This window comes from Triticum dicoccoides, chromosome 5B (genome assembly GCF_002162155.2).
Source record: "Triticum dicoccoides isolate Atlit2015 ecotype Zavitan chromosome 5B, WEW_v2.0, whole genome shotgun sequence".
Lineage (NCBI taxonomy): Eukaryota > Viridiplantae > Streptophyta > Magnoliopsida > Poales > Poaceae > Triticum > Triticum dicoccoides.
The window spans coordinates 108,194,477-108,200,314 of record NC_041389.1 but is presented as its reverse complement, the minus strand read 5'-3'; the positions used below and the strand labels follow the sequence as shown (position 1 = coordinate 108,200,314).

Sequence of the window (5,838 nt, the reverse complement as noted above, 5' to 3'; positions counted from 1 at the left end):
CTGGGCGGGTGCGGCGAAGCAAAGGGAAGCCGGGAGTGGTGGCGATGGAGGTCGTGGATGACCGGACGGTGTGGGACGAGTTTTGGAAGCTCCTGTGCTCCGTGAACTCCGGCGAGAGTGGCGAGGTTGATGGAGACTACTCCAGTGACTCCTGGACGTCAAAAGGATGTCAAGTAGATGTGCGAGAACTCGAGGAAACGATTGACGAAGTTTGGTGTTCGGAGATGGCTTACCGGCGAAGGAAACGTCTGGTGAAGGCTTCGGCTCCGTCGATCCAAACGGCGCGTGCGTGCGCTATAGGTGGACTTGGGTGGAAATTTTTGAGCGGATCGGACAAGAGGGTAGTTGGCGGCGCTGGGGGTCTTCCTGGGACATCCCTGAAATACCCAAGAATTTCGCGTCAAAATTTTTTACTACATATAATATGTATACGCTATACGGTAGAATCTGGAAATAGGCCACGGCAGCGACGCACATGACCAGACACGAGCGACTCGGTGTCTGGTTACACGCGCGAGCAGCAGCTCCAGGCCTTCCTCCCCCGATTCTCTTTTTTTACATTCCCTGATTCCCTCCCTCCCCCGACTGCTCCAAGCCCGATCCAATCGATGCCCTTCCATAACCTAGCTGCTAGCTCCCTCCCCCGATTCAGTCTCCCCTAGATCCGGCTCCGGCGACCAGGCCGGCCCTCTCCTGCCTCCCTCGCCCCTCGGACCTCGGTCCCCTCCCCTCCGTGCTCCGGCTGGCCCTCTCTGGCTCAGGCTCTCCCTCCCCTGCCGGCCTGCCCTCGCCCATTCGCCCTCCGGCTTCAGCGGCGGCGCGGCTCCGGCGCTCCGCCAGGCGCCAGTCCGCCTCCGGCCTCCCCTGCTCTCCGGACCCCGGCCCAAGTAGGCGCCCATCGTGGCAGCGGGCCAGCACCCTTATGCTCACCTCCGCCCCCGGTCTACTGAAGGTATTGTTTCCCTCCGTTTTATAAACAAATCTGTAGCTTTTTCCAGTGATTGCTTGCAAACTGAAATTGAATTGCTTGTTTGTCCAATGTTCAGCGGTCCATGCAAATTGCTTGTTGTTTGGTTCATGTAGTATATTTAGAGCAAAATTTTTTTTTGGATGAATACCCAACCTTCATCTCCTGGCGCCGCCAGAGGGGGATGGGTATCTATAGAGTCATGGCGTGGAGAAGGGGTTTGACTCGAGGTCGCGATCCCAAGAGAATTAGGATACAACGTAATCTAGCATGATTCCCTGTCGTGAGGAGGAAGAAGAACGGGCGGGCCCTGCATGGCGGTGACAGAGGCGAGCGAGGGAGGGAGTGGGCGATCGGGCGGTTTCGGACGAGGGTAGGCTGCTGGTGGAGGTGGGCAGGCCTGGCGGCTAGCGCCGACCTGCGTTGTTTTTTAATAGAGTTTTCATATTTTCTTTTTTTTACAAAAGCACTAAAACACAGAAAATACTAATAAAACCAATTCTAAAAATACCAGAAAAAATCACATAAATCTTTGGCAATATATAGAGCCATGTGAACTTTTTTTGGCCTAAAATGCAAGTTAAAAAACATTTTTGCTATTCTAGTAAAACTAGCATTAAAATAATTTGCAAATAAAGCCAAATAATTAAATCTTGATTTCAACTTGAATTTTCAATATTTCATTTCTGTTTTTGAATAAGTCCTTTTACCTTTTTTTGAGATATTGGAAATGAATTTGTGAAACCAATATTGAACCAAATTCCAAATTTGAATTTATAGAACTTTCTTAGGGCACTTCCAACTCTCTCTTTAGTAAATTGAAGAAGTCATATTATCTTTCCTTGAAAGAATCCTTGAGTTGCTTAAAGTACCTTGGATCATATTCCGAATGAAAATCAAATAGAGGAAAAAATGCATAAATCATGGATGCATAAGAATGACTATTTATAAACATCGAAATTGAAAATTGGCATGTTAAAGGAAACTTCCCGCCAGGAGAGAGAAATCGAAAGCGCCGGCATCACAAATGATCCTTTCATCATGGAAGGACCAATCTTTATGAAAATATTCACCAGCACCATCTCATCGCAAACCCTAGTTCATCTATTGCATTCAATGTTTACCACAAAATCTCAGACTGGTACCTGTGGGTTGCTAGTAGTGTTCATTACATCTTGTAGTTGATGCTAGTTGGTTTATTTGTTGGAAGATTATATGTTCAGATTCTTAATCATATATTTATCTCCTCTGGTCATAAACATGAATATGATTTATGAGTTGTTCCGTTTGTTCTTGGAACATCAGAGAAATCTTGTTATAAATAATCATGTGATGTTGACATTCATTCAATATTTTGATGATGTGTTATGTTGTTCTTTCTCTAGTGGTGTCGCGTGAACGTCGACTACATGACACATTACCATGCTTGAGCCTAGGGGAAAGCATCGCGGGATTGGTAAGTACTCCCTCCGTCCGAAAATACTTGTCATCAAAATGGATAAAGAGAGATGTATATAGAACTAAAATACATCTAGATACATTCCCTTTTATCTAGTTTGATGACAAGTATTTTCGGACAGAGGGAGTAGATGATAGGTTGCTAGAGTGATAGAAGCTTAAACCCTACATTTATGCCCCTAATTTGCGTCCACTCTAAGATTTACCCCAAACTTTTTCATGTGTTCAAATTTGCCCCTAAAAAGCATTTAGGTCACGAGAATGCCCTTACAATTGGTCAAAGTTGTTTGACCCAGACTTTGGAAAATCATAACAAATTCATATGAACTCAGAAGAATGCAAATAAGATATCAAAATGTTCATAAAAATACCACATATATGCACATGTCATTTACGCTCATCACCTACACATGCATTTATTTGCATTCACCCTAAATAGTGTTTTAATGTTATAAACCCTAAAAAGCTTTAAAGAGTGCTTTTTCATGAACGTAAATGACATGTGCATATAGGTTATGTTTTTATGAACATTTTGATATCTTGTTTTGCATTCTTCTGAGTTCATATGGATTTGTTATGAATTTTCAAAGTTTTGGTCAGACAACTCTGACCAGATGGAAGGGCATATTTGCGACCTAAAATGTTTTTTAGGGGAAAATTTGAGCACATCAAAAAGTTAAGGGTAAAAATAAGTAGTGGGTTCAAGTTAGGGCCACAAATATGAATGTCCCTTCGGAAAGGGCTAAGTTGGATCCATATGTTTCATGTTATATATGATTAGATTAATCTTAATTCTTATTTCGTAGTCGCAGATGCTTATGCGAGGGGGTAATCATAAGTAGATTGGTAGTTCAAGTAAGAACAATACCTTAACACCGGTCCACCACATAACAACTCAAAGTAGTGAACCCGGATCAAGTAATCACGATGAAAGTACCTAGGCGCAATTCTCATGTGTCCTCGAGAACGATTTGCTGATTATACGAAGTACTTTTGGCTTGTCCTTTGCAAAAAAAAGATTGGGTCACCTTGTTGCACCTTATTACTATTGTTACTTATTACTTGCTATGAATTATCTTACTGTCAAACTATCTGTTACTATTACTCTACAACACTTACAGAGAATGCCTTGCTAAAAACCGCTTATTAATTTCTTCAATTCCTCGTTGGATTCGACACTCTTATTTATCGAAATGACTATGATTTATCCTCTATACTTGTGGGCCATCAGTGCACAGTCCGTGGCCGTTTGAATGCGGCGGGAGGCGTGTTCAACCAAGCATGCAGTAGGCGGCTCTCTCTCTCTCGGCGCTGGCGCGCCGCTTCAATGCCGGCATCGAGTGGTCGCGTCCGTTCTGCGTCAGCGTCAATGCGGAGCAGCCGCTCTCGAGCGGCATGAATGCGGGCAACTGGCGCCTTACAATAAGCGCGCGTGGGCGAGGGAGGTTTTTTTGGCGGGCCAGGGCAGTCGGACGCGGACGGGGCAGTGGTACGAACGCCTGCAAAGCCCCCCCTAGTTTGTCTCCGGTTTTACCGGAAAAAATACATCTGAACAGCGAGCGAACGATACATGCCCGCGTTGGATAGCACAACACGTCTGGGCCACGCGTTCCAGACGGGTGCATGTGGTTTGAGGGCCAGCATTTGAGATGTTGCAGCCCACAGATAGTTAATTGTCATGGTAGATTCCTAACACTTTTTTCTAAGTTTGCAAAATTATAATTTTGCATAATGTTAACATGAAAATTTTATGATTTTTTTTCAACGTGTCACATGGCAAATTTATATATTCATGGTTAGGTTGCGCTCCCTTAGATCCCGATGATGCATTTTATACACACCTCGGCCTTGCTGTTCCTTCACCGGATCAAAGTCCTGAACACCGAATTGTTTGTGTTCCTTCTTCTCCAAGTCAAGAATTCCCCCGTTTGGAAACTTCCCAGCATCGGTTTCCTCCAAGCCGGCTTGATCTCCGGGAGATCCATGGGTGAACTGCGTCGCAACAAGGCCATCTTGTCGCCCACGTTTTCACGGTGTGTGTTGCCAGATATTCGTCAAAACATCTCACCCTATTTCAAAAATATATTTGTTGTCTACAAATTGGTCAAAGTTACACTTCGTTGACTTTTGACTAAAAATATACGTCTTGATTTATGGACTAGAGGTACATGCATAACGACTTGGAATGACACGTTCGTAGCAGGAACTTTTCTACTTTCTATCATGTACCTTCCAGTGAACTTATCTATTATGCTCCGTAGTACCAACTGTTGTATCGATCGAGTTTTCTCTCCCTGGCGGTTGGAACCCTAGCCGCCGTCAGGAGAGGCCATCTTTCAGCACTGTCCTCCGGCGGCTCCCCTCCGCCGGTGACCTATGTCGTTGGTGGTAGGGGTCGCCGGATCCACGCGCGTGGATCGTTTTTACTCCCTTGTGGTCTAGGTTTTTAGGTTGTTCATACTTCGGCGCAACGATGACGGCGCTGAATAAAGATTCTTCGGATCCATCTCTAACGAGGCCATCAGTCCTATGGTTGGGGATGGATTTGGAAACCAGTCTGTTCAAGCAAGGTTGGTGTGGCGGCGTCGGCTCCTCATGGTGGACCTGTGTCCTCGGGCTCCGCCGTTGCGACGACGTTTGCTCCAGCGAAGACGCGGAGCTTGGGAGGTAGTCTACGAGCGGATGCAGAGTGTGGTCTGCGTCGACGACATCTGGAAGACAGAACATGTGCTGGATTCGTGGTTCATGGATGGCAGATACCGTTTCCTCTTTTGGCGTCTTAGTCGTGGTGGGGTGCCAGATCTGGAGTTCGATGGCGTGTCTGGGGTGTTGTCCCAGTCTGATTTGTTCAATGGCAATCACTTCACTTTTGGCGAGCCACCTTGGAGGTTCGCAAAGCTGCATATCAGCGATGGAGCCGCGTCAAGCTCGGGTGAGGAGGTGATTGATGACCCACAAGTGTAGGGGATCTATCGTAGTCCTTTCGATAAGTAAGAGTGTCGAACCCAACGAGGAGCAGAAGGAAATGATAAGCGGTTTTCAGTAAGGTTTTCTCTGCAAGCACTGAAATTGTAGGTAACATATAGTTTTGTGATAAGATAAATAGTAACGAGTAACAAGTAAATAAAGTAAATAAAGTGCAGCAAGGTGGCTCAATCCTTTATGTAGCAAAGGATAAGTCTGGACAATTTCTAATAATGAGAAAGGAGCTCCCGAGGACATATGGGAATTATCGTCAAGCTAGTTTTCATCACGTTCATATGATTCGCGTTCGGTACTTTGATAATTTGATATGTGGGTGGACCGGTGCTTGGGTATTGCCCTTACTTGGACAAGCATCCCACTTATAATTAACCCCTATTGCAAGCATCCGCAACTATAAAAGAAGTATTAAGGTAAACCTAACCACAGCA

The 5,838-nt window shown here is 45.3% G+C and overlaps 1 long non-coding RNA gene across 1 annotated transcript; it reads left to right on the top strand.

The window, feature by feature from the left end:
• Window positions 1–500: 500 nt before the first annotated feature.
• LOC119307653 lies at window positions 501–4,184 on the top strand. The gene is made up of 3 exons (XR_005149420.1): window positions 501–952; window positions 2,353–2,423; window positions 3,657–4,184. It is a non-coding gene; the product is annotated as an uncharacterized LOC119307653 (long non-coding RNA).
• Window positions 4,185–5,838: the final 1,654 nt, after the last annotated feature.